The sequence below is a fragment of the Artibeus jamaicensis genome, unplaced genomic scaffold (genome assembly GCF_021234435.1).
Source record: "Artibeus jamaicensis isolate MK-2021 breed Jamaican fruit bat unplaced genomic scaffold, CSHL_Jam_final contig_402, whole genome shotgun sequence".
Lineage (NCBI taxonomy): Eukaryota > Metazoa > Chordata > Mammalia > Chiroptera > Phyllostomidae > Artibeus > Artibeus jamaicensis.
The window spans coordinates 18,491,072-18,515,824 of record NW_026521818.1 but is presented as its reverse complement, the minus strand read 5'-3'; the positions used below and the strand labels follow the sequence as shown (position 1 = coordinate 18,515,824).

The 24,753-nt window shown below is 43.3% G+C and overlaps 1 long non-coding RNA gene across 1 annotated transcript in view; it reads right to left on the bottom strand.

Annotated features, from left to right (window-relative positions):
* Nucleotides 1-5,314: 5,314 nt before the first annotated feature.
* The window catches only part of LOC119043999 (uncharacterized), a 69,792-nt gene continuing 50,353 nt past the window's right edge, over nt 5,315-24,753 (bottom strand). The window contains exon 4 of the long non-coding RNA XR_005081531.2: nt 5,315-5,409. This is a non-coding gene — a long non-coding RNA (uncharacterized LOC119043999). The remainder of the gene's footprint in view (nt 5,410-24,753) is intronic.

The window sequence follows — 24,753 nt, the reverse complement described above, 5'->3', positions numbered from 1 at the left end:
TTAAGTAGCATTTGGAGTCGGGGGTTAGAGAGCTCAACTGAGGGGAGGAAAATTGTGGAGAAGGGACCTGCATGCACAGAACAGAATCTGGGAGGGCATGAGTCAGTGCAGGGATGAGGTATCGAACGCTCAGCAGTGCGCGTGAAGGGGAGTGGGAGAAGATGAAGTTGGAAAGACGGGTTAGACCCAGGGATCGCCATGCTAAGGAAGAGCATGGGCACCATTCCCTAGGCTGGGAGAATCCTCCAGGGGATTTCGGTGCAGAGAAAAGAAAAGATCAGAGTATTAACATATTGGATAGATTGGGATGAGGCCACATGCAAAAAGGGAGGGCAATTCAAGGGTTTCTGTATTCAAAGGCTGGGTCTTGATGAAGTCATAGGATAACAGGGCTGTAGAATTGGAGAGGAGGAGAAAGATGTTTCACAGAGAGAACGGATAGAATCTGGCATCTGATGGAATGTGGAAGGTGGGGGGGAGGGAGGCATCAGCGTTAACCCTGAGAGTTTGAGACTGGATTAAGTGCGGATTCCTGGAGGGAGGATTGAGGAGGAAAAATGTGCTGGGGAAAGATTGTAGAAGATGCCTGGCGACTATTACAAAAATAAAATAGTCTTTTAAGAAAAAATTCAGAGCTGGAGTTACAAGCAAATGTGAAAATCATCTGCACAAACTGACAACCAAAGCCACAATTCTGGATGAGATTTTCCATTGAGGAACAGCCACAGTTATTGTCTTCACATCACAAAGTCAAATGATGTTTTGCTAATTACCCACTGAGTTTGATGAATGTAGACAGCCAATATCAGATCATTACAGGCTAGGCACTTTGCAGCCTGAACAGCCCAGGTTTGTAGTCCACATCAATCAAATTAACAAGTCCTTGTCAAATCTGCCCTTGGCTTTGTGCTGTATCAATACAGCCAGTGGGTGCATGCCCACGCCGAAATTGAAAACTCGACTCAAGAACTCGAACCATTGTATCTCCACATCTGTGGTCGTCTCAACTATCACTTGGCCGTTGTACTTTACACCAGAGTCTCCCTGCACCTTTTACAGAGAACTTCATGAAGGGCGTAGCTTTTAAATGAGAGTTCAACACAATAGATAGGTTTATCTCTGTTTCATAAATGCAAAAACATGAGACCAAGAGCAGTTATAACTTATGTAGGGTCATATGGCTACTAAGTGGAGGTAACAGTAAACCAGTCTTCAGACTCCAATCTAATGGCAGGAAAGTTTTTGTTTTGTTTGTTGTACTAAACTGTACTGCCTGACCTTTAAAAAAAAAAGGAAGGAAGGAAGGAAGGAAGAAAGAAAGATCACACTCATTACTAATTAGCAGAGCTGAATGGAGCAGGAGGTTATCCATGTTCACTGTTCACTTCTTTTCCCTGATGGCCACTTACTGTGCCTTCTTTGTGTTGCCTGACGGTTTAAAAAATGAATATTATGTGACTATTGTGCTCATTACTAATTAGCACAGCTGAATGGCACAGGAGGTTTACTGGGTCTGTTGTCTGCCTCTTCTCCTTATGGCCACTTCTTTTGCTTTCTCTGGCTTACCTCACTGGCAAAAACTGGGTGAGTAGGTGAGTGAGTGGTATGTGCCCATGCGCGCACGCCCCGCCCACACGTGCACGCCCCGCCCACATGCACACGCCCCGCCCACATGCGCACGCTCACCTTCGTCGTTGATCTCAACCTAGGAGGCCAGTTCAGAAGGAGAGCTGCATCTCAGTGACACGTTGTCAAAGCCTCAGGCCCTGTTTCCAAGGGGATTTTTCATGGTTCTTCAGTTGCAGGCAACCAGTAACCAGCAGTCCCGTCTCCATGGATCACATGGCACAAGATAAACCTGCAGTCTGATGTAACTCTCGCATCCTTCAGAATGTAACTTCTAAACCAAGCATTATATTGAATTCTAAACTTCAAAATGAAGGTCAGGAACATTGTATAAGAAAAGACCAGTCCAAATGAGAATCAAGGTGTATTTTGCAGGTAAGATGACGAGAAGAGCAAAAAAGTGGTGAAAATCACTTTCTAACTTGTTCTAATCTTATAAAGATTTATAATATTTCTCTAAATATCTCACCAAATCTGTTAGACCCTAACATGTGAGATTCATGAGACTACACTTAGAACCAATTTCAAAAACCAACTGGAGAAAAACGTCCTAATTTACCTCTGCTTCAGCGTTCTGTCTGTCCTCTGAGAGAAAAAGAAGAGTCCACCAGACATTTCTTAACAGGGAGGCTTGGTAAGTCAGGTGTGGAGCCTCAAATGCTTCTGGAAAATAGATCAAGGAAATAGCCCCCCTTCCCTTAACCATTTGTATTGACTTATTGTTACTGGGTTTGAAGAGTTTTCTGAGGAAAAAAGACTTGAACCATCACATTATTGGAATTCAAACCTAAATCACCCTGTCTGGTGGAGGGGTGGCCCCGGTGAAAGTCAGACAACAACCAAGGAGCAGTCGGGCTTCTGAGGGAACATTGCCACTAAAGTATAAGGTCAGCATGTCGCAATCTGAGTGGTTTTGTATCTCCACGTAGAAACTTCAGACCTGGTGATGAGAATTGGTAGCAGATCTCTTAGACTTTTCACTTATATAGAAGACATAAAAATGCCTGGACTTGCAGGACTTGGGAAAGAGGTTTTCCCTAAAGAGAATTGGGCTCTGCAAACTTTGTGTTCCCCCAGTTTGGAAGCAGGGGACACTTGTCACTCTCTTCTCAAGCCTAGTGATCAGGATTTCTCCAGGACTGCAGAGAACACCTGGGCTGTAGTCTAACTCTCACTTTAAACTTAATGAGATAATAAATAAGTCAAATAATAAATTGACTTATTGACCAAACCTGAGGCAGCTTGTGCTCTCAGGTTTGGTCAGTGGGAAACGTGGGTGAGTGTTTCCCGTGGGCAGGGTTGCATAACTAAGAATGAATGTGGGGTCAGCTTTGGTCCTGTGCAGAGGGACTTCCTGGAGGGGCGAACAGGCCCAGTGGAGAGAAGCTACAGATATTGCCAAATACCTGGGGGCTGCAAAAGGAGTCAGCAATCTCCATAATGGAGAACACTTCACATGGGTCAAGGAACTTCAGATAAAAGGCACTCAGTGACAGGGTTCTCCAAAGAACTGAAGCTTAGCTTAAACCAAAGCTGGGATCACAGACCACAAATCCATAAGACACTTTCAGACATGTGAGAACTTTTCTGCTCCCCGTTTAACTCTCCTCTTCTCCTACTGCATTCCAACCGGGGAAGGGCAGAAAGAGATTCTAGCGATGGAAGAGGAGGTGAAGGAAGAGAGGACTCCAGCCCCCACTTCTGTGGTCTCCATCCCTTTCTTAAGTGTGATTTAATTTGGGGGGTGGGAAGGGGGGTCAGGGAGGTGACTTCACTTCGAATCAAGTGTGGAGTGCTGGTGTTTTATAGGCTGGACTTTCTGAATAAAAATTGAGTTTAGTAACCTAAAAATTTTTTTAAAGATTTTATTTATTTATTTTTAGAAAGAGTATAAGGGAGGGAGAAAGAGAGGGAGAGAAACATCCAAGAGAGAGGATCATCAACCAGTTGCCAATTAGCCACGTTCCCACCAGAGGCCAGACCTGAAATCCAGGCACGTGCCCTGACTGGGAATCAAACCAGTGACCTTTTGCTTTGCAAGACGACGCCCACCCAACTGAGCCACACTGGTCAGGGTGGTAACCTAAAAAATTTTTATCCAGCAGGTGGGGAGACAAAATAAAGTTGCGTTATAATTACATCCCACAAGTCTTGCTTTTTCTCTGTATCAATTATGCACACTTTCCTCCTACTTAGCCATTTTCACCCACTCACTTATTTGGGATCTGAGGAAGCTCCTTACGGGGCAAAAACTGCTACTTCTATGAATCCCCAAAGGCTCTCTGATTTCTCCCTTCAGTAATAAGGTTCTCAGTCCCTCTCCCTAGCCCATCACAGGGCTGTTCTATTTGCTCTGCAGTTTACTTACTCAAATTTAGAACACAGCCTCTTTGCCTTGATTTCCTGGAAACACCACTCACACAAGGCCTCACTTCAGGAGATTACTTTTCAGCACAGAGCAAGCAACTTAAAATAGAACACAAGGCATCCCTGTCTTTGAACGTGCTCTGGCCACTGGTGATGTCTGGCCTGTGCTGTTCCTGGAGATTGATGACCTTCCACTCTGTGGCTTCCACGCTGATGACCTTCCACTCCTGCTCCCTTCTCCTCCTCTCTCTGCTTTCCTCCCCAGAAAACTCTCATTTATTTTTTATGTTGATTGGCTTAGCTATCTCTTTGTTTCAATGCCACCTTCTAAACCATGCCCTGGGGGCCTCATCTTTGCTAAATAAAAGCCTATTTACTTACTCCAGAGAGAAATTATGCTACTTCTTACAGGCTAAAGCTGCCACAGTCACTTGTGGTTTTAAATAGTACAATAATGACTTTATCTCTGCCTATAAGACCAAGCAACAGGGCTTGAATTTGGAGGGGCGGGGTAATTACGGTTATAAGTGGTAGAGGTTCCAGAGCTCATTGCCATCCAAAGACATTGACAATGTGCATCTGTCCTGAAGAGCAAGGTTCTGTATTAATTGAAAATATATCCCAGGCTGGTGTGGCTCAGTGGACTGATCGACAAGCCTGTGAACCTAAAAGTTCACAGGTTCAATTCCCAGTCAGGGCCCATGCCCGGGTTGGGGGCCAGGTCCTCAGTTCTGGACATGCAAGAGGCAACCAGCTGATATAACTCTCACACATCAATGTTTCTTTTCTTCTCTTTGTCCCTCCCCTCCTCTTTCTCTCAAAATAAATAAGTAAAATCTTTTTTTTAAGTTTTCAAAAGAAAAAGTGAATTAAAAATTTTAAAAAGAAAATATATTAAAATTCTGGAACTCTTCTGGTTCTGGTGAACTCCTTATGGGTCCTTTTCACTTTTCCTGGTTCCTCACCTCTCTATTTCACTCCACCTCCACCCCTGTCCCTCCCATGCCCCAACACACACTATTTAAAAAAGTAGCATTTGGTGACCATCAGATGTGGTGGCTGTCAGGTTCCCTGACACTGAGGCTCAGTGGAGACCATCTTCATTCATCTTGCTGGGGGCAGTGGGTTTCCAGCATCTACACATACAATTGGGTCCACCCACTGTAGGGTCCTGGTGCCGCCACCTGCAGCTGAAAAACATCTACCATCAACCATGGAGTTGTCATACTTATCCCAGCTGGATGCAAAAAAAAGCACCTTCCAACTCACAAAAACAACAATGATGATCTTAGGCCTTGGGGAGCAGTGGTTATACTCCTTTTATAAAGCGGCATTAGGTGTGGGACTCTCCATCCTCACTAGCAGCAGCAGCGGCAGCACCGATAGGAGCAGAGTGGTAGACTGGGATCAGCAACTCTGTGGACACAAAGGGACACAGAGCAGTAAGTGTGGGCTCAGCAAACAGTGGGGAGGAGTAATTGTGGACATATGTAAGCACCCCGTGGAGGGACTCTGTAAAAAACTGGGCCTCCTTGAGTCAACGAGAAGCCAGTCAAATGGGGGTCTGCTTGTTCCTATTGACTCTTGGGGTTTAATGTGATGTGATTGCATTTGCAAGCAGCAGCTGCTGAATCCTGAGACACTTGGATTACATGCTGCTGTAAATGGCTTTTGTCTCTAAGTCTATAAAATGAACAGAGATACAAGACGACACTGCTGTAGAATGATTCTGTGTCTTTGACCCATTCTACCAGCGGTGCTTTCCAGAATGCTACTAGAGGAATTTCCACACAAAATATCAGAATAGGTAATAATGTCTGAACACCACTTCTAAATATTTTGTTAAGTGCTAAGCCTACCTTATCTCCTGAAATCCTTACCAGGATCCTCACAGGTAGGTGTTGTTAGAGATGCAGAAAGGGGCTCAGAGACTTTAAATACTTTAAGGTCAGCAACAAATAAACATTTAAGCTGCTTAATCAAAGACATAAAAATAAACATTAAACTCAGCAACCAAAATATTCTGGAATAATTTGGGATCCCCTTTATCTTAGGCCAGCCTCCCTGGCAGCAAAATTGGAGCCAAGGCTTTATGTGCCTGTGTAACAAAGAAGCTCTCCCGGAGGACGCTGATGGGAGGTGAGGGAAATGGGGATGGGAGAGCAGCAAGTCAAGCAAAGGTGTGATCGCAGGTGAAGAACCACAGAGACTGCCTTCACCTGACTCCATAGACCCAGGGTGTGAGCTACATCTCATAGCTGTCTAACCAGAGGCACTGCCACACCTGTCGGTCAGGGTTGTCTCCGGGGGGAAAAAAACGCCATAAGCCTGGCCACTGAAATAAAATCACAGCAACCCCCCTGGTGCACACGCACAGTAGAGAGGGATCTGAGGAACCCGGCCAGAGCCCCAGCATTATCCAGCACAACCATTCAACAGCGGGGCTGGCTCTCATCCAGCGGCAAATCCTTGAAAGTCATCGGCAGTAAGAGCCAAATTAGAGGGGGTATTTTTATAACTGGGGCTTCAGATGGATTGCCTATAACCAGAAAGATTGTTGGATTGTATATAGGTCATCCTTTGTGTTTATTCAAACTGGTCTATAATTTGGGAGCCTAGCATTTTCAGGTTTCTGTAAGGGGAGGGAGAGTGAAGTCAAGGGGGCAGCTTGATGCGGCCGAGCACCTCTGGCTTTGCCCGAAGACGAGACGTGCTTCCCCACACAGCAGCCACCGCTTGTCCCTGTGACCCTGAGCAAGTCATTTCACTCTGTGAGCCTCAGTTCCCTTAGAGGGAAAGAGAGGAAAATTAACCACTCCAGAACTGGTGAAATACTCAGATGAAATGATGCCTATGAAGTCCTTTGTAAATGGTCAGCAGGATAAATGTTAATTCTTAGTAATATTGGATTGTCGTTGGATTTACCAGAGAGAACCGTATTTCCATTCACATGGAGGTAAACATGACCATGATTAGATGTAAATTGCAGAGAAATGGAGTCCTTTCTTATTCTGAAGCAGCCTGAACTCGCCTGCCTCCTAACATCGTTATCTAAACCATCATCCAGTTAGAGATTAGATGGATTTGAAAAGAGAGCAGCCTTGAGTTTCTGGAAATCCCAGCTCACAATGACACAGCCGGCCAGGGCCTCAGAAGATTTTGACTGTTGGCTGCTACTGCATCTCATACGTTCACACATCCCATGGCCCGGGCTCCCCCTGTCAACTGCACTGAACCCTCTAGCACCCCCAAGAGAATATGACATGATAAACACACTGAACTGAAGGTGCAGCGACAGTGGAATAAACATTCCCCCCCTAGGCACACAGCCTTAACCCAAAGGAATAGCTCTCAAATGTCAGGGAAAAGCTGGTTGCAGATGCAAGAGGAGCTCACCCAGGGCAGTAGTCTGAAAATCACACCAGAGCCCTCAACTAAATAAAGCTAGCACTGTTTGCCAGAAAACTGTTTCTCTTGAAAGTGATTCCAAGTGATACAAAGAGCCTCAATTACCACTTAATGTTTCCTTCTCAACCATGGTTTGAGAATAAAGAAAGAATTGACTTTGGGATCAGAACAGTCTGAGCTTTACTCCTGACTGCAGCATTTACCAGCCATGTGACCTTGAGCGTTTTCTGATTTTCAGCTTTTCCATCTGTGAAATGGGATTCACAGCACTTCCCTCAAGAAGTTACTAAAAGAACATAAGCAAATTGCTTCAAGCAGTTTTTGCTGCATAGCTGACATCGAACAAATATTGTCAATAAAGTTAATAATAATAATATGTAAATGGCCTAGACCACTGTCTATGACATAAAACATTATTATTGCTATTCTCTCCTCAGAGAGCATTTCAGCGGTTTGCAGTGACTGGTAGGCAGGCAGTAAATAAATGTTGGTCAAATTGATGCATACACAACAAGCTTCCTAACCCATTGAGGAAAGAGATAACTTCTGAATTCCATGCCTGGACAATCCCTTACCTTCTAAACATCTTAAAGATAGCCCCTGTATCTCAGCCCAGGTTTCATGGACCACGCTGTCATTCTGATAGTTCCTCCCTCGTCAGCCCGAGAAGGGAGCGGTGGGTGGCACACACAGCATTGCCAGCCAAGGCGCTGGACTGAGGCCGTCGGCGGCAGGAGCGCTGTGAGTCACCAACAGTTTCTGTCTGGAACTGAAGCAGGAAGTGCTGTGAGCATGGAGTTGTGCTGATTTACCCTGCTGCAAAGCCAAACCTCAGAGTGGGAATGTCACGAACACTTGTTTGTTTCTGAGATGATATCTACTTTGACTTTGCACAAAATATGGAACTAATCAGTATCCAAACACCTTCTCCTGTCAATGAAAAAATGCAGAAATATAGGACCCCATCGGTACCACAAGAGGAGTGCCACTCTCTCTTTTCGGTTATCTCTGGCCCTGGCAGACAACCCTTCCTTTGTAGATTTGGAGGGAGCAGAGAAGGTGGGTTTGACTATTCAAGCAGCCTCTCCCAGCTGAGGCACTGTTTCCTCGAGCCAAGACTGAAAAAAGCCAGAGGGAAGAATTCAGAGCAGGAATAAGGGGGCGCTCGGGCAGAGTTGGCTGGCTGCTCCGTGAAGACGTTATGTTGGCAACATTCCCTAGGACACAAGAGAAAGAACCATACTGCCTGAAGTCCAATTTCAAACACATACCACAAAGTCACGGCTAAGGAAATCCTGGGAAACGATAGCATCTTCAGTGAGGAAGATCAGTTTTCTGACAGTAACAACAGTCATTTATTAAGAATGGATGCCATGCTCTCTGCAAGAATCATCTGCACAGTGACTCACAGGTACTATCTCAGTTTGTAGGGCTGCGATCACAGAGTATCACAGAGACTGCACAGCTTCGACAACAGGTGCACATTTTCTCACAGGTCCAGAGGCTGGAAATCTGAGATCAAAGCGCTGGCAGGGCCGGTCTCCTCTCAGGGCCGCGACGGAAGGAACTGTTCTCCGTTTCTCTCCTTGGCTCGCAGACCGCCACCCCCTTGCTGTCTCTTTATATGGTCTTCCCTCTGTGTGTTTACATCCCTGGAGTATCTTTTGTGGGTCCAGTTTCCTTTTCCTATAAGGACACTGGTCAGATTCAATTAGGCCTTATTCTAACTTAATCATCTTTCCCTAATAGCCTTGTGTTAACTTAATCAACTTTTTAAGCCCTGTCTCCAAACACTGTGACGTTCTGAAGTACTAGGGGTCAGGACATCAGCACATGAATTGGGACAGGGACACAGTTCAGCTCGTAACAGACACTATGATTCCTATCTTACTGATGAGGATTTTAAGGTCTTCAGGGTACAACATAGCTAGTAAATGGTAAAGGCAGCATTGGAATTGGGGTCTGTTTGACATGAAATTCTGTTCTTTCTACTGTATGTATGACACAGTCTCTGAAGCTGCTGAGCAGGACAGGGATGTGGCTAAAAGTGACACCAGAATCAGGAGTTAGAGGCTGCCGACAGTCCAGAAGGTTTTGGTAGGCCCTTCCCTGAGAAACTTGCTTTGAAATGCGTCGTAAGTGTAAATCCTGCAGTTGTCGATTCATTTACATTTTGTTCCTTTGTTACTATAGAAAATTTCTCTAAGCAACAGAAAAATCAATAATCCACCCCTGCACAGGCACATACCTGCCCTGGCTAATTATTTAAGACATTGCTCAAAGCTACGCTCCTAATTAACAGTGTGCGCCGCTCCTGCCGAAACATGAGCCCAGCATCTCTCACAGTTTGTAATCCATCTGGTCCCCAGGCCCACGATGCCCATGTCAGGTACGCCTGCCACCCGCATGTCACCTGTCCGCCTGTGTGGGGTGGGAGGGGCGCTCCTCGGTGGGTAGGGAATCAATAACAGCCAATTCTCTGGACTCTGTTGACATGCATGGCTAGTTTTCTCTTGTGATTAATTACACTCATTTCTGCAGGAGGATTAATTCACTTTTCTGGAGAGCTTCTCTGATTTTTGCTATTAAAAAGCAAATCTCAACAATCTCCCTAGCTCAGAAAGATTGGAGTCTAGTTCAGTGTAAGTGATCACAAGTGTCAAAATCCAAAGCTCGAAAGGGAGGGTGGTTACAAATACAAGGGTGTGTGTGTGTGTGTGTGTGTGTGTGCAGATACATGGTATATGCACATATATGCACATAAACATTAATCTTATACAATTTTGATTTTTCTAATTAAGATGACTACATGTCCCTTTTTTCATGGTTGCCGCCTATTTCAAAAAGCCTATTAATGTACATGTACAAGCAAGCCAGATTTCAGATAATAATACACTCCAAAAAGAGCAGATAATTGGAGACATATTCACAACTAGACCTAACTCTCTTCAAACAAAGAGCGACGCCCAGTTAATTAATGTTTGTCAAGTACCTTAAAATTATACAATTCAACATCCTAGATATTCTCACCTAAAGATAGGAAGACAAAAGGATTGTGGAGAAGCAGCCTTAGGCTGGTGCGGGGTCTATCTCGTTCAGCAGTTCAGCAGATGTACCAAAGAGTGGGGAGGGGGCGGGGCACAGACACACAAAGTAGCTGGAACTAAATCTCCTTAAAAGCTATTTCTCTGTCTCTACCTCTTGTTTTTATCTCTGGGTGAATGGGGGAATAAATTCTTTGGCAAATCATTTCACAGGAACGGTAACATCAATTCTTAATTGTTAATATCGTGATTTGTTATTTATTGAGCATGAACAGTGCATTAGAGGTTGTACAAAACACAGATAGCTCCAAGTCCTAAATCAAGCTGCTACACTCAGAAATGAGGGTCTTTATTAAGCATTTTCTTTTTTTTTTATGGGATTTGGGCAGTGAGCTGGATAGTGAGTTGCTGCCTGTCTTGGAGGGAAGTGTCTTTCGGGCACTTAGGTTTTATCACCCAACAAACAGGAGCAGAGCATTTCCTGAGAATCAAAGACTCCAACAATGGGATGGACCTTGAAGGACATCACGTCCAGTGGTCTCAGAACTTGACTGTGTGCTCACCTTAGGAAACTCTTTGAGCACACATTGTATCATTTTATATATTTACTGATACATTATATGCATATACACCAGGGCACCGATACATTCTAATCATCATAAAGCACACAAAATAGGAAACATTTAAAAGACAACATAAAGGTGAAATGTTTTAAAGCAATTTTTGTTTTATTGTATTTTATTAAAAAGAACAAAGAATTTTTGCTCTCACTAAAAAGCTGTCACCATTGCCCTGGCCAGGTGGTTCAGTTGCTTGGAGCATCGTCCCACACACCAAAAGGTTGCAGGTTTGATCCCAGGTCGGGGCACGTGCAACAGGCAACTGAGTGATGTTTCGCTCACATTGATGTTTCTCTCTCTTTCTCTCCCTCATCCTCTCTCTCTAAAATCAATACACATATTCTCAGGTGAGGATAAAAAAAGAAAAGATGTCACCATTGATAACATTCCCTTACCAAGGATAATACAATATGATTCACTATTTTTTTTAAATCTTAGTTTCATATTTTGTGATACAAGGATTTGAAAGTTTGGTGCGGCTTCAATGACCGCCACACCGAAAAAGCTTTTTCTCAAAAATATGTCCATCCCAATGGGAGGAAGAGTGTAGTGTTGGCCTGGCTTAACAATTTAACTTATTTTTAATCTCATCCACCTAGTATGGGAAAGTTTCTGTAGAAATTTGCTAGTAAACTTCTATTTTTCCTCCTCTACCATTTGATCTTCCCAACAAATTGGAACTTACTGTATTTTCATATATTTAACAAATCGTTCAAAATATGCTGAAATTTTGTTTTTAATTCAGTTTTTAAATTCTAAATTTTCTAAATTTGCGATGTATGGTCTTCAAAATTTATACACTTATACAGCTTTGTCAATAAATTAATGGTGGAAACATTTTCAGTCATTATTTTCAGAATGCTTTTTCCATAGCACAAGTTTCTTTCAAAAAGCCATTGATTTCTCATTTTAGAAGAGTAAGTTAGCTTAGTCGACTGGTAAAAGTCTTTATTTGAACTTTATTTTTTCATTAATTAACTGAGTGAACTTGGGGAAGTCTCTTTACCTTTCTGTACCTCAGTTTCCTCATCTGTCCCTATCTCCTAAGACTGTGTCGAGAGTCAGTAATTTAACCCATTTATAACAGAATACTACCCTGGCTGGTGTGGCTCAGTGGGTTGAGTGCTGGCCTACACACCAAAGGAGCGCCGGTTCAATTCCCAGTCAGGGCCCATGCCTGGGTTGCAGGCCGTGTCCCCAGTGGAGGGGGTGCCCAAGAGACAACCACACATGGATGTTTTGCTCTGTCTCTTTCTCTCTTCCTTACCCTCTAAAAACAAGTAAAAAATAAAATAGAATAATACCTGTCCGATAAAACACCCTATATAAGTGGAACATGTTAAGCATGGTAATTTTTCAGAAATTTTCACTAAAAGTCCTACTGCCAACAGCTACTTACCATCACAGGAGGTCAGCCTAATTGAAGATGTGCCTTTTGTAAAAGAACAATGCATAACTTTAACTTTGCTTTCATTATTCTGACCAAAGATAACCCACAAACCTCTCTGTGGCACAACAGATGGTCATGGTTTTTCCCCATTTCATTCAAAACATAGTAAAGATACTACTATTTGCAATTCTTGTGTAATATAGTCCTTACATTTCCTTCGCTGGGCACAGTGGATGACAATCTAAGGAAACATGCTGATGTGAGCAAACAAATGAAGATACTGCCGCAGCCTTCAGTGTTGGAGGCTCCCGCTCTGCCTGTAAGGTCCTACGTGACACCTCAGACATGACATGAGACTGCCTGATTCTCTAGACCTCAACTATTAATGAGCTTACTTCCTCTTTTTACTTTTAGGTAAAGTGTAAATATTAAGGAGATACCCTTTTTCTTCTGCCTTCCACTGCAGAGTCCACTGGTTTGGTCCAGTGGTTTCCCAACAGAGATTATGTGGAGTCTGCCCAGAGCTGCTGAATCAGACTTTCGGGTCAGTCCTGCTTCTCAACCAGCACCCCGGGTGCATTTGTCTGACGGCTAGATGACTATCTCACCTCCCCAGCAGGGAGGCTCCCTCACCATAGTTTTGATAGGTGGTCATCCTCTTAAACGTTTCCAACAACAAAGAGCATATTACCTTGCAGAGTAACCCCTGTTATTTTGGAGTCCTACAATTGTCAGCAAATGTTTTCTTCTAGTTCCCTATTATTTTACCCACTGGTGTGAGTATGTTGCTCTCTGGTGTCACACAGAACATGATTTGCACCACCTCCTCTCCCACTCCTCTTCTCTCCTCTCTATACCCTTCGTCCATCCCCATTTGACTCGGTTTCTGGGGTGTTTTCCCATCCTGACTCTCCTCTCCTGGCTGCTCTCCGACTCAGAAATGTTGCTCAATATCCCACATGTCATCAGACCAGTTCAGAAGCAGTGACTGTGTGACCGCCTCTGACTGCTGCTGCCGTGGCATCGTTAATGCCAGAGGTGCATCATCGCCAGGTGAGGCTGATGTGTCCTCTCCAGGTGGGTGCCTCACGCACATGCACTACACCCATTCGCTAATAAGAGAAACACCTTTTGTGATTGAGATGAAGCATTCTCAAACTCTCATCCCGACATTCCCTTTATTTCTTTGTATATGCAATATATTGATCTACTGTGCAAAGCCCTAAAGACCTGATGTTGTCTAGTTTGTGTCTCGTAGTCCTGTTTCATATCACTAAAAATATGGGATTAAAAAAAAAAACCCCGAACCTAAAGCCAGGTCAACTGGTATCATCTAGTCCAAGTTCTGCTATTAGAAGGGCACTTACACTTTCTGAATCTCTCTATGCTCGCCAATAAAATAAGGAAGTGAGAGCCTTTTAAAATTGTTTTTAAAAGTTATACTACATTACTAGTAGTCTCATGCAACCTGTAGGCACTTAATAAATATTAATGGGGAAATGAAACGGATAGATAAATGATAGAGAGCAGACTGAATAATGACAAGAGGGGAGGAAAGATAAGACATAACATCAATTCAAGCTCTTGGCACCTTAAGACAGTGTCTGTCACTGATGGCAACACAGAAAGAATCATGATGCTTTAAGTCCAGTGCAGTGTTTAAAGAATGCAGAGCTTAGTTTCTGGGGAGGGATCCTCTCCCCCACAATTCCATAGCCCCATGCAGTTAATGAAGCATCTAGTAGCACCTGTTCAGAATTTACCCAGGAAGAAATGTAATGGGTAGGAGGCTAAGAGGCAAAGCCCACATTCATCAATGCACATTGTTAGTCTTCCGGGGGCGGCAAAACATTTAACTGCTGGGCAGCAAATCCCACTTGACTGTTTAAGTAAAAGGTAATGATAAATATCAAGCTAAAAGTGTGGGCCTTTCTACATTTTATTAAATAAAATACACTAATGGCTTGTGTATGAAATAAAATTGCATTTTTCAACAAGTTTTTCATTCTCCCATGAACTAAGCATCATAGGATATTGGGTCCTATGCATTTAGTCATCCATCCATTTATTCAAACAAACATCTCTTAAGCGACTATAATGTTCCAGGCTTCATCTCACAAAGAGCAAGGCTAAAAGATGAATAACCTCGTACTCTGTGGACTAGAGCAGCAATTTCCAACCGATGTGCCACGGCAGGCACAGTGGTGCGCCACAGAATTTTTAAAACATGCGATACTTGACTATTTAATCAGGAACACTGACCTCTTTCCCCCTAGGTCATCACATTTAAAAAGTGACTGCAGCCAACATGGCAATAGCCACCTGGTGCGAATGAATCAAAATTATACCTATTTTCTTCTTGTCAGATGGGCAGAAATACACTATATTTTTTGGTGTGCCACAGAATTTTAGTAATTAGTTTATGTGGGCCACAAGATGAAAAAGGTTGAAAATGGCGGGACCAGAGAATGGCAGGGAGAAGAGAGGCAGAGACGGCGGAGGAGGAAGAGCAGCTTCAATGCGACGCGATGGGATGGGATAGAACACGGGCTGACTCAGGGTGAAGCGGGCTCCTGGGTGACCTTTGCACAGCACATGAGTCAGGACTCAGTTGGGGATCGCAGAAACCACTCTAGCTAGTTTAAAGAGGAAGAGATTTAGTAGGGAATCAGGCGTTGACAAAATCATCGAGAGGTCAGGAGGAGCCCTGCCTATGCCGAGCCTGGACAGAAGAGTCGTACAGTAATACTGCGGAACTGCACCCTCAAGGGGAGCTGCCCTCTCTGCCCAATTCAGAAAGCGTGGGATTCAAGAGGCTGCCAAAGTAATGTGGGCTCAAAGAGTACACCTCGTCATCAGCTTTCTGGGGATCACGATTGTGGGTTCTGCTAGAGCCTCACTGGAAAATAAATAAGTGAATAACTAACTAACTAACTAACTAACTAACTAAATCGTAACAGACCACCATTGCTCTTGCCGTTTACTGACTCACTTCTCAGCAGCCCAGTGGGGAGCGTGGAGTTGGAGAGATCTCGGGGCAGCGGAGGGAAGGGGCTGAAGGAAGAAGGTCAGCATGTGCGTGAACCCAGCCAGCCCTGGAGCCCTGCCCCTGAGAGCTCTGAGCAGAACCAAAGGCAGCATTTGAAATGTCACAGTGTTTTTGGCCATTGTTGTTACTGCCACTGCAACATGGAAGTCAAATGCACGTGTGTGCAGTTTCCTGGTGGAGTAAGTATGAACTCGGAGTCAGGGGATGGCCATGTTCTTCCTGGCTTTGCCACTAATGGAGTTGCCTAGGGGGAGGGAGCAGGGAGTCATGTAACATTCCTGGCTTCATTTTCTTTCCCACCTGTAAAATAGGGAGTTTTCATGATTCTCGGCTACTGAATCAGGAATTAATAAGAAATAGAAACATCGAAACCCATCATCTTGGTGGAGTGGATAGTCTAAATTATCTGGGTAGTTTACACTAGCTGGATAGTCTATTTAACCGGGAAAGGGAAATCCATAGTATCTGCAGAACTCAAACTCACCTTGTGAGCAGTAAATTCCTTTCCTAACAGTACAATATTGTAATTTTGTTAGGGTCATGTTAGAACAATGGGCACCCAATAAATAGTTGCTGATGTGAAATCAAATTGTAATCCTCGTGGAATTCATTTTTCCTTGCCAATGCATCTCCTCTCGTGGCATGTTGGAGAAACCTGCAATCACGCTGCACATGTTGACTGGCAAAGCAAATAAATGAGAGCACCAGAGCTTTGCATTGTCTGCTGGTCCCTGCGCTCAGTCAAGGTGAGCTCTTGGCGAGCGGAGTAGTCTTTCGTTTCACAGTTTTCATGAATATGTAATTCATCTAGTCACAATAGAGGTATTTTGTGCAGTTTGGAAAGCCACGTGTTATTTCCTTGCTTATAATGGTCTCCTCTGCCCCCACTTAGAGACTGAGAGGCTCAGCAGCTGCTGAAGGTCAAGCTACCACCAAGTTACTGAGTTACAGCACATGGACGGTGGAGACCATGTGGTGTGTGAATCGCCCACAGGAGCACAGGCGACATTAGATGGAGAAGAACTTTAAACACTTCTCTGTTTATGTCTCTCTATCTCCAGACCAAAAGGAAAAAGGAATCCAAGCAAGCTATGAAAGATAATATACAATCAGATAAGCTTTTAAAACAGGTGATGGGCAGAGAAAATACAATGCAACATGAACTGACTACTTCATTTGGTTAGATTTTCTGCCTCAGCATCTGCCCTTCTATGAGAGGAAATGATGATCAGAAAGGAAGCCACTGTTAAACCAAGAAGCCACAGAATTAGATCCAGGGTGTGGGGAAGAGCTGCAAAAAAACTGTGAATAGACATCGACCATTGACCTCACTCTAGTGGAAGCTCGGGTTGCAAGCTTCCCCCAGATGAATGGGGCTCGTAACATATGTCTCCGCTGTGCCTGTCTCTGCACACACACACACACACACACACACACATGCACACACACACATGGTAAGAGAGAAACTTCATAAAGATGCTCTCTGCCTTAACCAATGAACAATTACAAAATAAGAAATATGACTATACTATAATTGAATTTGTCACCAGCAGTACAAAAGGACAATGCCAAAGTTTCCTTATTCTTATAATGAGGTTTTTTTCCTTTTCCTTAAATGTCTTATTCCACCAAGCTTATGCCACTTATTTTGACTAATGGGAATAACCGATCCCTACTTTCCTTCTAACATTCCCATCTGCCAAAGTATTTTTATCTGGCTTGTTCCCAGAAAGTAGCTAACATTCTTGATTTTATAAAGAACCTTTTTATATTTATTACCATTCCAAGGGATTTCTTCTGAATCTTAGCCAACTTGACTTGCTGTTATTAAAAAAATGAAATATTTAAAAGTTAAGAATGCGTTTTTTGTTAATGCCCTCAGGGAAACAAGCCCCCATGGGCAGTTATATGGCAAGTTCATGCTGAAATTTGTTTTCTCTGCTTTAATCTTTTTAATGTGTGGTAACCACTGAAAGTTTGTACAGAGCTGTTAGAAAATGGTCTTGGGCCTAGGCTGTGTTCCAAATGTGGGTGTCATAGAAGACTGGCCTCTCTTACATGGCTGAGTTACTTCTCAAAGGGTTGTTATGAGGACTCATAAGGGCAGAGCAGGAATTGTGGAAATAGAACTCCCCACGGAGTTATGGGAAAGAACACTATACAGAACTAGAGAGCCTGGCACATGGCCTAGGCCCTAGGTGGGACCTCAGAGGCCACTTCTCTGGGCCCCCTAGGGACTTCTGGCCCTTGCATGAGTGCTTGCTCTGTGGAGGGCACCTCTGTTTAGCAGGCAGGACTCACGCAGACATGGCTTGGTTCAAGGGGGAGACTGGCTGGCTCACAAAGGCTGAAGAGGATGAGAGATGCTTCACCAAGAGGGCCCATCTTCCCCTGCCAGCCAGGGAACGCAATTTCCCTGGCAAAATGTGAGGTAATGGATGGGTTAGCCAACTGCTTCAGTGGTAATGAAGAGCATTTGGCCTCTCCAACCAAAGACCCATGTGGGATTCACAGAGTGGGAGAAGACCATACAGAGTTCCTACCTGAATGTCAAAATATAGCCTCACATTATCTTTACAGTCTCTCAATAATTGCTCTGCTTCTGGCTCCAGTTCTTCTGAGCAAGGCAATGCAGTACCTGCAACATGGGGTGAAAGCTTCCTTAGAGGCGTGATACCCTAGCCACAAATAATGCCTTTGCCAACTACAAAGTTTCTCATTTTCTTCAAGCTGTTTATGAAGAAAAAAACTGCTTTATTAATTATCCTAATCCTTTGCCAGTTAGTTAGGGTTTAAGGAGGCTTTTATGTGTTTTAAAACCACATTTGTGTTAAATACCAACATAATCAAAGCACAGAAATGTTGTTGCATAACATCATAGTTCGTGGAGATGGTAGTTCTTCCCCCATTCAGCTATTTCACTCTGAGTACTTTAAACCATTACCAAGATCACCTTCCCTTCCGGGCCTCAAGGACAGGTTTAATTCTGTACAACTCTCAGACTTGATGGCTAGTAGCGATCATGCTGAACACAAACATCTGGACTCAGGATGGAAATCGGTTCCTTTACTCTGAGACCTGGGGTGCAAACCCAAGGGAAAGGCATGGAGCTCATCCACGCCTCTGCCTCAGGTGGATAAATGAAACAGCAAGGTCTTCTATGAAGTAAGGAAGGAGATGGACAAGCAATGAAAACTGAACTTAGAGAACATTCTCCTGCCTTCAGAGTGGTAGTCTACTTGGAATTTTTATGCTTCCCATTGAGAAAATGGGAAGGCAAAATATATAGAATACAGAATGTCTTTAAAGCAATTTGCAAACACTCTTAATTTAGCTAAAATCATACACTGCCCCCCCCAAAAAAAACCTGACAGAATAAAGTGAAGAAGATTTTTAATCATTGAATTTGAAACCTTCATCGTAGTCCCCAAAATAAGGTTGACCCAAACCACAAGCCAGAGATTGTGGAAACATAAGATATCTAACAGGCAAGGAGAGAGAGGGTGGTGCTTCCAGTCACAGAATTACTGGATTTTTGTTTGTTTGTTTGTTTGTTTGTTTGTTCATATGTTTGCTTGTTTTTAAGCTTCACAGCCTTCACCGAACTGTTGTTCTCTGTGAGGTTTTCTGTGACCCTCTAAGTCAGCGACCCAATCATGAGACCAGGGTGCTTCTCGGTAACTCCACGTGGCACTTGCCCCCTCACCTCTAATACCAGGGAACCAGCGACCACATGTAGCAGAACTCTCACTGGAAAGATAGAAGCCACTACATGGGTACGTGGGGAAGATGTTACTCAGGCTGTCACATCTTACCTGGTAAGAAAAGTGCTGGAAAACCCATGTCCAGCCTTGCACCCATCCCATCTCAACAATTCCTCGCTGGTAGTAGCCACCCCGGCCATGTAACCTCCCACAATTCTGCTGATCCTTCTCGCCTCTCTCCATTCACTCTTAACAGGGGTTGAATTATGTCCCCTAAAAAAGATATTTAAATCCTGCCCCTAGCATCTATGGAGTGACCTTGTTTAAAAATAGGATCTTTGCATATATAATCAAGTTAAGATAAAGCCATCAGACTGGGGACTAATCTAGTATGATTGATGTCCTTATAAGAAGAGATGACGCACAAATGGAAACACACAGTGAGAATGGCATGGCCATGGGGATAGAGAAGGGACTGATGCAGCTACAAACAAAAGAATGCCAAGGATTGCCAGCCACCACCAGGCACTAGGAGGAAGCCAGGAAAGATTCTACCCAGCGCCTCTCAAAGAGAGCATGGTCCTGCTGACACCTTCATTTCAGACTCCAAAACTGTAGAGAATCGAGGTCTGTTGTTTTAAGTCCCCAAGTTTGTGGTATTTGATTGGCAGTTCTAGGAAACTAATACCCGCCCTCCTTGTTTCTCCTCCCTCCTACTTTGTCAGTAGAGGTATTATTACTTGACACCTACCCTTGGATCCCAGATCCTGGATCCTCCACTATGACCCACAAGTGGCTGAAGAATGCATTTTCCTAGTCATTTCCCTGGTTCCCTCCCTAAGAGAAATTCTGGTGGCCGAGGTTAGGAAAAATTTTTTTCTCAATTACCTGGGGTGTGTTCAAATTGTGAAAATAAACAATCCAAGTGCCCAAATTAGATTTGGGGGGGGGGGTCAACATTCAACACATTAACTGTTGCTCTAGATCAAATAAGCAGACCTTCGCTTCCTAACCACTGACAGCTTCCAATCCTCAACAGGGACAAGGACCTTCAGGTGTGTCAGAGCCAATAAAACTAGCCTGTCAACTGGCCTCTCCCTCCCTCTGCCTCATCCTGGACTGGCCCCCTCCCCCACTTCCAATCTTTGCTCCGACCGCACTGGCCGCTTTCGGTTCCTCATTTTCGACGCATACTCCCTCCGCCCTCAGAGCATCGCCCCTGCTGCTCCTGCAGCCAGAAACGGTTTCTCCAGATCCCTCTGAACACAGACATCAGCCTCTGAGCTCGGCCCAACTGTCGGTCCTCAGCAAGGCCTTTTCTGACGCCCCAGGACTGAGTCACATGCCCCAATTACAGACCTTTACGGCACCCACCGCTTTTCCTTAGAAATGTTTATTAGTTTTTAATTACAATAGAAACCCTTTTAATTGAGCTCCTCAGGAAAGCAACTGCTGTTTTCAAACCCATTTGTAAAAGGTATTGACAGATAGGTCACAGCATCATAATGGTTGTGGCTTCTGCCGGTCTAACGTGTACCCTCATCACTTCTACCCTCACAAGCTGAGCCCAGTCCTTACCAAGAGGAGGTTGTTTTTGCTCCCAAACCTGTTTATGGTAGTTGTACTTGATTACTATAATTATGTAGTTTAATTAAATATCATGTAAACTGATTAAATATGAGCATAAAAAGACAGTTGCTATTACTATGAAAACTAAGTTAAATGCTGTGCAAAAGCTGGTGGGGGAGAGTGAATAGCTCTTAAATTAGGCAGGACAAGTGTGAAAGACAGGAGGAAAATAATCATAAGAATCTAAATAAATTCAAATTCCTTCAAAAGTGTGTTTAAGTTTTCCCTCCACTTTAAAGTGTCTGAAACTGGAAATTGTCAATGATACACATATTTTGAGTGAGCTTTCTGTAAGAAAGATAGTATGAAGCTTCAGTTACTGGGCTGATCCTGAGATAAAACGCCTTGGCCATATCACATTTGGCAAGTACGTGTTCATTTTTGTGTTTTAAGTAAAAAATAAAATTGTATATAATATATATACACACGTGTAATACATATTTTTAATGATTTCCTACTGTAACTGCTTTTTACAGTTGCCTACTCGGCCACTAGTCTTGCCCTCATTAGGGAAGGGACCTCTAGTAAGTATCTCCTAATGTGATCATTTGATTAACATTCATCTCCCTGACTCGACTGTGAGTTTCATTACAAGGGATGTGTCTGTTTGGTTGCACCTGAGTTCTAGTGCCTAGCAGTGACGTACAGTAGGTACTCTGTAGGCATTATTCTGAGTAAATGAATAAAAGATAATTTCCCTTTATGTTGTGCTGTGCAGACACAGCAGGTAATATAGCAAAACATTTAAGCATATTCCTTAAACTGCTCAAAACAGTGAAAAGAATTATTTTTCAAAATTCTTCTGAGCAGTGAGTGTGAACTTCAACACCATGGCCGAGCAGACAGGGTGTTGGGGCCACTGGAGGACAGGGGTGTCTTTTCTTTCCAACCAACAAGCCAGCCCTCTTGTCTCGTCTGAACAGACCCCCTGGGTGGGTGTGGATCTGAACCAGAGACCAAGGACGCGTCTCTTACTCTCGTCTCCTCTCTTTATGCTGTGAGAAATCTATTCTCCTCCATTATCTAGGCTTACTGGACATAACAGAAGGTTTGAATCCATGAAAATGAAAAACTTTCCCCGTTTCAACTCCATTTCCTGCTTTTCTAGGTAAAACAAACTTTCCCTGAGGAAATGATGTAAATGTGCTCAAATATTCTTAAAAGACCCCACATAGCACAAAATATTTATGAACGTGACCATGTTTCTTTTCATTTACATGTAAAAAGAAATATGTATGTGGTAGTGGGGAAAAAATACCTCTAAGAGGAAATGTTTTCCAATCCCTGTTTTATTGTGATCTCCCTCCCAATGCTTTGATTTTCTTGTCTGTAAAATGGAGTTGGTAAAAAATATGTCTTACCTATCTGATAGAATTATTGTGAAGGATCAAATTAAATAATGCACATAAATTATGGTATTGAAATACCATAAAAGGTAGTGGAAATGTATACTCTCATTGTTGCTACAAGACCCCCATGTCGTATTTCCTCCACAACCTCAGGCCCTGCGCCTCTTTGTGCCTAGAGGGCCATTCATTTTCCTTTAGCGCGACATGAGTGATCTCCTGTTATGTCACTTGAAAAGATGGTGAAGGCTACTGATTTTGGAGTCGACAGAAATGGTCCTGTTCCCACAACCCTTCTGGGAAAGTCCACAGCTCCTCTCATAGCCTTTTCAAGACAGATATATGAAGGGGTATGAGTCAAGTCCCTTCGAAAACTGCAATTTCATTGCCACTGTGGGTTCAAACTTTAATGGCTTTGGTGTCTGTTTGTAAAATGTCATTTCTGTTGGTTCCATCCTAGTAGTTCAAACAACAAAAAACCACACATCACGTCCTTTAATAAAATATAAAAATCTACATTCTTGGTATAATATATGTGTACTCAAGCCATACTAATTTCTTCTACAATTACTTTAAATTTTTAGCATTTTCATTTGGCTCTCATACTATATAATTAATGGCGTTTACATGAAAAGTTTCTTTAACTAATATAAATGGTATAAGTGGATTACTGAGCAAGGCTTAATACAAATAAACATTTTTCTACTTTTAAAATTTTCTTAACTCTCCTCCGGATAATGTCTGGCACAATAGTGGAGTTTCTTAAATGTCAAGGGGGATACAGAAATCAGGCTTCTGAAGTCTGTTCTCCCCTGGTTAGACAGGCTTATAATTCTGTTTCCTGTAATGGTTGGCCTGGGGTAGTCAACAGTGACCTTGCTCACCCAGCACATCCACACTCAGAAACCTGTCTTTTCTTTGGGAGGTTGCCACTGTTTTTCTCCATGACCTTCAACATAACACAATATCTGGCCCTTATAGATCATTTCCTGCAGAGTTTGCAGGACTGGAGACGAGATAGTCATATGATAAATCTCACTGTAAGGACCAGGAATAAAACCTACCAGGTTTCTAAATACCTCCATCATCATGATTACATTACCCAATTGTGGCAATTATGGGACTGTCCCTCCCAGTCAAACTTCCGAATACATATATTTTGAGCGGCAGTGTGGAGCCAGGTTACTGTAAAATACAGTTGGCATGGCACTCACTATCTGTCAGGATATACATTATTTTTATGAGGTATTCTCAAGGGAAAGCATTAACATTTTTTTAAAAAGCCATTTCTTCACTGCTGTTCTCCCAGAAGCAAAGTCAGGGGGTAGGAGTGAAGACGCCTCCTTTCACATCACACATCCAGCCCTGAGGAGGAGGGGGCAGCCTGGCTCCAGGTCATCTCTGGAAGAACATGCAGTGTGTCCTCTAAAGTAGTGGTCCCCAGCCTTTTTGGCACCGGGGCCCATGGAAGACAATTTTCCCATGGACCAGGGTCAGGGTGGGTGGGTGGGTATGGTTTTGGGATGATTCAAGAGCATTACATTCAAGCTCACCTCCTGCTTCCTGGCCCAGTTCCTAACAGGCCTGGACTGGTACCAGTCCACAGTCTAGAGCAGAGGTTGCAGACCCCCTGCTCTAAAGTACCCTTGGAGTTATCTCAGGAGCTGCAGACCAGACTAAATATAAGCAGGCTTTCTCTAGAACAGTCTTCAGTCTCAGAATTGACCATAGAGCTGGCCAAGCCTTGAGATCTAAAAGAAAAATTCAACCCAGGTGAGTTTTGAACATACATTCCAAAACGCAGAAAGCCCTGTGCCAGTCCTGTCCAGATTTCCGAGGTTGGCTTGGGATTGGAGTTCGAACCTAAAGGCCTGGTCAAATGCCTATGACGAGCATGTTTGGAGTGAGCAAAACTGTGTAAGAACCATCACTCTAGTAAGACTTTCACATTACTTGAAATGTTAAAATGTGCACACATCCTACATTTATTAATTTTGCTAATAAAGAATGTTATAATTTTGCTTTTGAAATTATTTGGTTAAAGTAACTAATTTAAAATATGCTATGACTTCTCAATACTCATGTCTGTTTAGGAAGTCTCACTCAATAAGCATTTCATCTAAAAACTCCTTTTCGAATGTACTGAAATTATTATGAACATTAAATCCAACAACTGATGAAGCTGATTCAGTATTATATTTGTGACCATTTAATAAATGTTCATTTATTTTGCTGGGCAGTTTTCTTTTTTTATTATAGACACAATTTTTCCTGATCGTACTCTAGACATTTTCCCCAAGCACAGCTTACATGCCCAGCATTGTGAGTCCATTTCTACAAGTTAAACAGCTGGTCCTCTGGGCTCCGGGCGCTCAGCCAAGCACTCCCCAAGTGACTGGACATTGACTACAGTGAGTTCTCACAGATTCCCAGCTGTTCCGTGGGACTTCAGCCCTCAACCAAAACAATTATGTGGACGCACTAAGTCTTGTGCCATCACCTGAACAACCTAAGAAATTCTTAGTAATGAAACTAAATTTCTAAACATTGGTGAATTTTTGGCTTCTTAG